Source organism: Crinia signifera, chromosome 19 (assembly GCF_055691185.1).
Source record: "Crinia signifera chromosome 19, ASM5569118v1, whole genome shotgun sequence".
In the NCBI taxonomy this organism is placed as follows: domain Eukaryota; kingdom Metazoa; phylum Chordata; class Amphibia; order Anura; family Myobatrachidae; genus Crinia; species Crinia signifera.
This window is the reverse complement of record NC_139226.1, coordinates 53431014-53441433: the sequence shown is the minus strand read 5'-3', so window position 1 is coordinate 53441433 and position 10420 is coordinate 53431014.

The following is a 10420-nucleotide window of genomic DNA, read 5'->3' as shown; positions in this document are numbered from 1 at the left end:
TGGAACCTGTGAATGAAATGTCACCGCCTTGGCAAGGTGCTTGGGGGTAAAGCCGGAACCGACGGATGAGATGTTCTGGCCGCGGCGAGGTGTTTTTGGAACTGAAAGCTGGAACCGACGCATGAGATGTTCTGGACGCGACGGGATGCTTCTGGGAGTGAAAGCCGGAACCGACGCAGAAAATGTTCTGGCCACGGCGTAATGGTTGGGGGATGAAAGCCAAAAACAGTATGAGATGTTCCAGCCACTGTGAGGTACTTATTTTCTATAAAAGTAAGTGAAAATTATAATTTTCACCTACATTTGTAGAAATGAAGTGATAATATATAGGCCCCATACATCACTTTCACACCATTGTACCCTATCACACTTGATTGGGATGTGGAAACTGGATACGGCGAATAACTTGTCCATATGCAGCTATGTGCCTGGAGGGTGAAAGCTGGAACCTGTGAATGAAATGTCACCGCCTTGGCAAGGTGCTTTTGTGGGTGAAACCTGGAACCGGCACAAGAAATGTTCCGGCGTGATGGTTGGGCAGTGAAAGCCAGAATCGGCGCATGAGATGTACCGACTGCTGCAAGGTACTTATTTTCTACAAAAGTAGGTGAAAATTGTTATTTTCACCTGCTTTGGTAAAAGAAAAGTGATAATTTTTAGACCCCATATACCACTTTCACACCGCTGTACCCTTTCACATTCGATTGGGGTGTGAAAACCGGAATCTGGGAATAACTTGTACGCAGCTATGTGCCTGGAGGGTAAAATCTGGAACCTGTGATGAAATGTTCCTGACTTAGCAAGGTGCTTGGGGGTTGAAGCCGGAACCGACGGATGAGATGTTCTGGCCGTGACTAGGTGCTTTTGGAAGTGAAAGCCGGAACCGACGCAGAAAGTGTTCCGGCCACGGCGTAATGGTTGAAGGGTGAAATCCAAAAACGGAGCATGAGATGTTCCGGCCGCTGTGACGTTCTTATTTTCTACAAAAGTAAGTGAAAATTATCATTTTCACCTACATTGGCAGAAATGAAGTGATAATATATAGGCCCCATATATCACTTTCACACCATTGTACCCTATCACACTTGAATGGGATGTGGAAACTGGATCCGGCGAATAACTTGTCCATACAGTATGCAGCTATGTGCCTGGAGGGTGAAAGCTGGAACCTGTGAATGAAATGTCACCGCCTTGGCAAGGTGCTTGGGGGTAAAGCCGTAACCGACGGATGAGATGTTCTGGCCGCGGCGAGGTGTTTTTGGAACTGAAAGCTGGAACCGACGCATGAGATGTTCTGGACGCGACGGGATGCTTCTGGGAGTGAAAGCCGGAACCGACGCAGAAAATGTTCTGGCCACGGCGTAATGGTTGGGGGATGAAAGCCAAAAACAGTATGAGATGTTCCAGCCACTGTGAGGTACTTATTTTCTATAAAAGTAAGTGAAAATGATCATTTTCACCTACATTGGTAGAAATGAAGTGATAATATATAGGCCCCATACATCACTTTCACACCATTGTACCCTATCACACTTGATTGGGATGTGGAAACTGGATCCGGCGAATAACTTGTCCATATGCAGCTATGTGCCTGGAGGGTGAAAGCTGGAACCTGTGAATGAAATGTCACCGCCTTTTCAAGGTGCTTTTGTGGGTGAAACCTTGAACCGGCACAAGAAATGTTCCGGCGTGATGGTTGGGCAGTGAAAGCCAGAACCGGCGCATGAGATTTACCGACTGCTGCAAGGTACTTATTTTCTACAAAAGTAGGTGAAAATTGTTATTTTCACCTGCTTTGGTAAAAGAAAAGTGATAATTTTTAGACCCCATATACCACTTTCACACCGCTGTACCCTTTCACATTCGATTGGGGTGTGAAAACCGGAATCTGGGAATAACTTGTACGCAGCTATGTGCCTGGAGGGTAAAATCTGGAACCTGTGATGAAATGTTCCTGACTTAGCAAGGTGCTTGGGGGTTGAAGCCGGAACCGACGGATGAGATGTTCTGGCCGTGACGAGGTGCTTTTGGGAGTGAAAGCCGGAACCGACGCAAGGAATGTTCCTGTCGCGGCGTGTGAGTTACTTATTTTCTACAAAAGTAGGTGAAAATTGTTATTTCCACCTACTTTGGTAATAAAAATGTGATCATTTATAGGCCTCATATACCACTTTCACACCGCTGTACCCTTTCACATTAGATTAAGGTGTGAAAGCCGGAAACCGACGCATGAGATGTTCTGGCCTGCGACGAGGTGCTTTTGGGAGTGAAAGCCGGAACCGGTGCAGGAAATGTTATAACACTTGATTGGAGTGTGAAAACTGGATCTGGCGAATAACTTGTCCATACGCAGCTATGTGCCTGGAGGGTAAAAGCTGGAACCTGTGAATGAAATGTTCCCACCTTGGCAAGGTGCTTGGGAGGGGTTGAAGCCTGAACCGACGTATGAGATATTCTGGCTGCGACGAGGTGCTTTTGGGGGTGAAAGTTGGAACCGGCGCAGTAAATGTTCTGGCCGCGGCGTGGTGTTTGGGGGTAAAAGCCGGAAGCGGCGCATGAAATGTTCCGGACGCGTTGAGGTGCTTTGGAGAGGTGCCAGATCCGGAGCATGAGATTGTCATGCTTTTGCGATGGGCTTGAAGGCGGGTGAAAGCCTAAACTGGCGCATGAGATGTTCCAGGCACTGTGAGGTGCTTTGGGGGGTGATAGTCCCTGACAGCTCCTCAAGACTGGCTGCTGCAGAGCACATACCCGGGGACCTGCTCAGTTTGTAAAACTGAGTAACGGGTCCACAGTTAAGGTTCTAATATGTGCTGTAGCATGTATTTGCAATCACTGGGGCAGGAACTGATAAGGATGACTTGTGTTGTCTGTATAGTACTGCATTTATGTGTGTTACGATGTAAGACACATTATTAATAAATATGCATGTATGTCATGAACATATTATCGCGCCTCCTTCTTCTTTTTTTCAGGTAGACCTTCTCCACGAATGAATTGTGATGTCAACTACTTACCCAGCTACGTCTCTGGACTACTGTGACATCATTTTTACTACAGCATATTCCAAACGTCAAATTGCAGGAGCAGCTACCCACAACAGGTAAGCTGGCGCGATAATATCTTCCTGGCATACATGTATATTTATCAAATATGTATGGTCTTCCTTAAATTATGTTTAAAGTTTGATGAATTGAGGTCCTTATATTATTTTATGCAGACAGCGAGCCAAATCAGGGCTGATATCAGTGCGGGAGATAGCAGTGATATTGTCTGCATTGCTTTTTTATTGAATGTCAGTAATACTTTTTTCTACTAAAGTAGGTGAAAATAATAAGTTTCACCTACTTTGGTAAAAAAAAAAAGTGATAATTTATAGGCCCCATATACCACTTTCACACCGCTGTACCCTTTCACATTTGATTGGGGTGTGAAAACCGGAACCGGCGAATAGCTTGTTATGTACGCGGCTATGTGCCTGGAGGGTAAAAGCTGGAACCTGTGAATGAAATGTTCCCACCTTGGCAAGGTGCTTGGGGGGTAAAGCCGGAACCGACGGATGAGATGTTCTGGCCACGACGAGGTGCTTTTGGAAGTGAAAGCCAGAACCGACGCATGAGATGTTCTGGCCTGCGAGGAGATGCTTTTGGGAATGAAAGCTGGAACCGACGCAGAAAATGTTCCGGCTGCGGCGTGATGGTTGGGGGGTGAAAGCCAAAAACGGAGCATGAGATGTTTCGGCCGCTGTGACGTACTTATTTTCTACAAAAGTAAGTGAAAATGATCAATTTCACCTACTTTGGTAGAAATGACGTGATAATATATAGTCCCCATAAACCACTTTCACACCACTGTACCCTATCACACTTGATTGGGATGTGAAAACTGGATCCGGCAAATAACTTGTCCATATGCAGCTATGTGCCTGGAGGGTGAAAGCTGGAACCTGTGAATGAAATGTCACCGCCTTGGCAAGGTGCTTTTGTTGGTGAAACCTGGAACCGGCACAAGAAATGTTCCGGCGTGATGGTTGGGCAGTGAAAGCCGGAACCGGCGCATGAGATGTACCGACTGCTGCAAGGTACTTATTTTCTACAAAAGTAGGTGAAAATTGTTATTTTCACCTCCTTTGGTAAAAAAAGTGATAATTTTTAGACCCCATATACCACTTTCACACCGCTGTACCCTTTCACATTCGATTGGGGTGTGAAAACCGGAATCTGGGAATAACTTGTACGCAGCTATGTGCCTGGAGGGTAAAATCTGGAACCTGTGATGAAATGTTCCTGACTTAGCAAGGTGCTTGGGGGTTGAAGCCGGAACCGACGGATGAGATGTTCTGGCCGTGACGAGGTGCTTTTGGAAGTGAAAGCTGGAACCAACGCATGAGATGTTCTGGCCGCGACGGGATGCTTTTGGGAGTGAAAGCCAGAACCGACGCATGAGATGTTCTGGACGCGAAGGGATGCTTTTGGGAGTGAAAGCCGGAACCGACGCATAAGATGTTCTGGCCTGCGACGAGATGCTTTTGGGAATGAAAGCTGGAACCGACGCAGAAAATGTTCCGGCTGCGGCGTGATGGTTGGGGGGTGAAAGCCAAAAACGGAGCATGAGATGTTTCGGCCGCTGTGTGGTACTTATTTTCTACAAAAGTAAGTGAAAATGATAAATTTCACCTACTTTGGTAGAAATGAAGTGATAATATATAGTCCCCATAAACCACTTTCACACCACTGTTCCCTATCACACTTGATTGGGATGTGAAAACTGGATCCGGCAAATAACTTGTCCATATGCAGCTATGTGCCTGGAGGGTGAAAGCTGGAACCTGTGAATGAAATGGTACTGTCTTGGCAAGGTGCTTTTGTGGGTGAAACCTGGAACCGGTGAAAGGAATGTTCCAGTAGCGGCGTGGTGGTTTGGCGGTGAAAGCCGAAACCGGCGCATGAGATGTACCGGCTGCTGTGAGGTACTTATTTTCTACAAAAGTAGGTGAAAATTGTTATTTCCACCTTCTTTGGTAAAAAAAATGTGATCATTTATAGGCCCCATATATTACTTTCACACCGCTGTACCCTTTCACATTCGATTGGGGTGTGAAAATCGGAACCTGGGAATAATTTGTTCCGTACACGGCTATGTGCCTGGAGGGTAAAAGCTGGAACCTGTGAATGAAATGTTCCCGACTTGGCAAGGTGCTTGGGGGGTTAAGCCAGAACCGACGGATGAGATGTTCTGGCCACAACGAGGTGCTTTTAGGAGTGAAAGCCAGAACCGACGCATGAGATGTTCTGGACGCGACAGGATGCTTTTGGGAGTGAAAGCCGGAACCGACGCAGAAAATGTTCCGGTCACGGCGTAATGGTTGAGGGGTGAAAGCCAAAAACGGAGCATGAGATGTTCCGGCCGCTGTGACGTTCTTATTTTCTACAAAAGTAAGTGAAAATTATCATTTTCACCTACATTGGCAGAAATGAAGTGATAATATATAGGCCCCATATATCACTTTCACACCATTGTACCCTATCACACTTGATTGGGATGTGGAAACTGGATCCGGCGAATAACTTGTCCATACAGTATGCAGCTATGTGCCTGGAGGGTGAAAGCTGGAACCTGTGAATGAAATGTCACCGCCTTGGCAAGGTGCTTGGGGGTAAAGCCGGAACCGACGGATGAGATGTTCTGGCCGCGGCGAGGTGTTTTTGGAACTGAAAGCTGGAACCGACGCATGAGATGTTCTGGACGCGACGGGATGCTTCTGGGTGTGAAAGCCGGAACCGACGCAGAAAATGTTCTGGCCACGGCGTAATGGTTGGGGGATGAAAGCCAAAAACAGTATGAGATGTTCCAGCCACTGTGAGGTACTTATTTTCTATAAAAGTAAGTGAAAATTATAATTTTCACCTACATTTGTAGAAATGAAGTGATAATATATAGGCCCCATACATCACTTTCACACCATTGTACCCTATCACACTTGATTGGGATGTGGAAACTGGATACGGCGAATAACTTGTCCATATGCAGCTATGTGCCTGGAGGGTGAAAGCTGGAACCTGTGAATGAAATGTCACCGCCTTGGCAAGGTGCTTTTGTGGGTGAAACCTGGAACCGGCACAAGAAATGTTCCGGCGTGATGGTTGGGCAGTGAAAGCCAGAATCGGCGCATGAGATGTACCGACTGCTGCAAGGTACTTATTTTCTACAAAAGTAGGTGAAAATTGTTATTTTCACCTGCTTTGGTAAAAGAAAAGTGATAATTTTTAGACCCCATATACCACTTTCACACCGCTGTACCCTTTCACATTCGATTGGGGTGTGAAAACCGGACTCTGGGAATAACTTGTACGCAGCTATGTGCCTGGAGGGTAAAATCTGGAACCTGTGATGAAATGTTCCTGACTTAGCAAGGTGCTTGGGGGTTGAAGCCGGAACCGACGGATGAGATGTTCTGGCCGTGACTAGGTGCTTTTGGAAGTGAAAGCCGGAACCGACGCAGAAAGTGTTCCGGCCACGGCGTAATGGTTGAAGGGTGAAATCCAAAAACGGAGCATGAGATGTTCCGGCCGCTGTGACGTTCTTATTTTCTACAAAAGTAAGTGAAAATTATCATTTTCACCTACATTGGCAGAAATGAAGTGATAATATATAGGCCCCATATATCACTTTCACACCATTGTACCCTATCACACTTGAATGGGATGTGGAAACTGGATCCGGCGAATAACTTGTCCATACAGTATGCAGCTATGTGCCTGGAGGGTGAAAGCTGGAACCTGTGAATGAAATGTCACCGCCTTGGCAAGGTGCTTGGGGGTAAAGCCGTAACCGACGGATGAGATGTTCTGGCCGCGGCGAGGTGTTTTTGGAACTGAAAGCTGGAACCGACGCATGAGATGTTCTGGACGCGACGGGATGCTTCTGGGAGTGAAAGCCGGAACCGACGCAGAAAATGTTCTGGCCACGGCGTAATGGTTGGGGGATGAAAGCCAAAAACAGTATGAGATGTTCCAGCCACTGTAAGGTACTTATTTTCTATAAAAGTAAGTGAAAATGATCATTTTCACCTACATTGGTAGAAATGAAGTGATAATATATAGGCCCCATACATCACTTTCACACCATTGTACCCTATCACACTTGATTGGGATGTGGAAACTGGATCCGGCGAATAACTTGTCCATATGCAGCTATGTGCCTGGAGGGTGAAAGCTGGAACCTGTGAATGAAATGTCACCGCCTTTTCAAGGTGCTTTTGTGGGTGAAACCTTGAACCGGCACAAGAAATGTTCCGGCGTGATGGTTGGGCAGTGAAAGCCAGAACCGGCGCATGAGATTTACCGACTGCTGCAAGGTACTTATTTTCTACAAAAGTAGGTGAAAATTGTTATTTTCACCTGCTTTGGTAAAAGAAAAGTGATAATTTTTAGACCCCATATACCACTTTCACACCGCTGTACCCTTTCACATTCGATTGGGGTGTGAAAACCGGAATCTGGGAATAACTTGTACGCAGCTATGTGCCTGGAGGGTAAAATCTGGAACCTGTGATGAAATGTTCCTGACTTAGCAAGGTGCTTGGGGGTTGAAGCCGGAACCGACGGATGAGATGTTCTGGCCGTGACGAGGTGCTTTTGGGAGTGAAAGCCGGAACCGACGCAAGGAATGTTCCTGTCGCGGCGTGTGAGTTACTTATTTTCTACAAAAGTAGGTGAAAATTGTTATTTCCACCTACTTTGGTAATAAAAATGTGATCATTTATAGGCCTCATATACCACTTTCACACCGCTGTACCCTTTCACATTAGATTAAGGTGTGAAAGCCGGAAACCGACGCATGAGATGTTCTGGCCTGCGACGAGGTGCTTTTGGGAGTGAAAGCCGGAACCGGTGCAGGAAATGTTATAACACTTGATTGGAGTGTGAAAACTGGATCTGGCGAATAACTTGTCCATACGCAGCTATGTGCCTGGAGGGTAAAAGCTGGAACCTGTGAATGAAATGTTCCCACCTTGGCAAGGTGCTTGGGAGGGGTTGAAGCCTGAACCGACGTATGAGATATTCTGGCTGCGACGAGGTGCTTTTGGGGGTGAAAGTTGGAACCGGCGCAGTAAATGTTCTGGCCGCGGCGTGGTGTTTGGGGGTAAAAGCCGGAAGCGGCGCATGAAATGTTCCGGACGCGTTGAGGTGCTTTGGAGAGGTGCCAGATCCGGAGCATGAGATTGTCATGCTTTTGCGATGGGCTTGAAGGCGGGTGAAAGCCTAAACTGGCGCATGAGATGTTCCAGGCACTGTGAGGTGCTTTGGGGGGTGATAGTCCCTGACAGCTCCTCAAGACTGGCTGCTGCAGAGCACATACCCGGGGACCTGCTCAGTTTGTAAAACTGAGTAACGGGTCCACAGTTAAGGTTCTAATATGTGCTGTAGCATGTATTTGCAATCACTGGGGCAGGAACTGATAAGGATGACTTGTGTTGTCTGTATAGTACTGCATTTATGTGTGTTACGATGTAAGACACATTATTAATAAATATGCATGTATGTCATGAACATATTATCGCGCCTCCTTCTTCTTTTTTTCAGGTAGACCTTCTCCACGAATGAATTGTGATGTCAACTACTTACCCAGCTACGTCTCTGGACTACTGTGACATCATTTTTACTACAGCATATTCCAAACGTCAAATTGCAGGAGCAGCTACCCACAACAGGTAAGCTGGCGCGATAATATCTTCCTGGCATACATGTATATTTATCAAATATGTATGGTCTTCCTTAAATTATGTTTAAAGTTTGATGAATTGAGGTCCTTATATTATTTTATGCAGACAGCGAGCCAAATCAGGGCTGATATCAGTGCGGGAGATAGCAGTGATATTGTCTGCATTGCTTTTTTATTGAATGTCAGTAATACTTTTTTCTACTAAAGTAGGTGAAAATAATAAGTTTCACCTACTTTGGTAAAAAAAAAAAGTGATAATTTATAGGCCCCATATACCACTTTCACACCGCTGTACCCTTTCACATTTGATTGGGGTGTGAAAACCGGAACCGGCGAATAGCTTGTTATGTACGCGGCTATGTGCCTGGAGGGTAAAAGCTGGAACCTGTGAATGAAATGTTCCCACCTTGGCAAGGTGCTTGGGGGGTAAAGCCGGAACCGACGGATGAGATGTTCTGGCCACGACGAGGTGCTTTTGGAAGTGAAAGCCAGAACCGACGCATGAGATGTTCTGGCCTGCGAGGAGATGCTTTTGGGAATGAAAGCTGGAACCGACGCAGAAAATGTTCCGGCTGCGGCGTGATGGTTGGGGGGTGAAAGCCAAAAACGGAGCATGAGATGTTTCGGCCGCTGTGACGTACTTATTTTCTACAAAAGTAAGTGAAAATGATCAATTTCACCTACTTTGGTAGAAATGACGTGATAATATATAGTCCCCATAAACCACTTTCACACCACTGTACCCTATCACACTTGATTGGGATGTGAAAACTGGATCCGGCAAATAACTTGTCCATATGCAGCTATGTGCCTGGAGGGTGAAAGCTGGAACCTGTGAATGAAATGTCACCGCCTTGGCAAGGTGCTTTTGTTGGTGAAACCTGGAAGCGGCACAAAAAATGTTCCGGCGTGATGGTTGGGCAGTGAAAGCCGGAACCGGCGCATGAGATGTACCGACTGCTGCAAGGTACTTATTTTCTACAAAAGTAGGTGAAAATTGTTATTTTCACCTCCTTTGGTAAAAAAAGTGATAATTTTTAGACCCCATATACCACTTTCACACCGCTGTACCCTTTCACATTCGATTGGGGTGTGAAAACCGGAATCTGGGAATAACTTGTACGCAGCTATGTGCCTGGAGGGTAAAATCTGGAACCTGTGATGAAATGTTCCTGACTTAGCAAGGTGCTTGGGGGTTGAAGCCGGAACCGACGGATGAGATGTTCTGGCCGTGACGAGGTGCTTTTGGAAGTGAAAGCTGGAACCAACGCATGAGATGTTCTGGCCGCGACGGGATGCTTTTGGGAGTGAAAGCCAGAACCGACGCATGAGATGTTCTGGACGCGACGGGATGCTTTTGGGAGTGAAAGCCGGAACCGACGCATAAGATGTTCTGGCCTGCGACGAGATGCTTTTGGGAATGAAAGCTGGAACCGACGCAGAAAATGTTCCGGCTGCGGCGTGATGGTTGGGGGGTGAAAGCCAAAAACGGAGCATGAGATGTTTCGGCCGCTGTGTGGTACTTATTTTCTACAAAAGTAAGTGAAAATGATAAATTTCACCTACTTTGGTAGAAATGAAGTGATAATATATAGTCCCCATAAACCACTTTCACACCACTGTTCCCTATCACACTTGATTGGGATGTGAAAACTGGATCCGGCAAATAACTTGTCCATATGCAGCTATGTGCCTG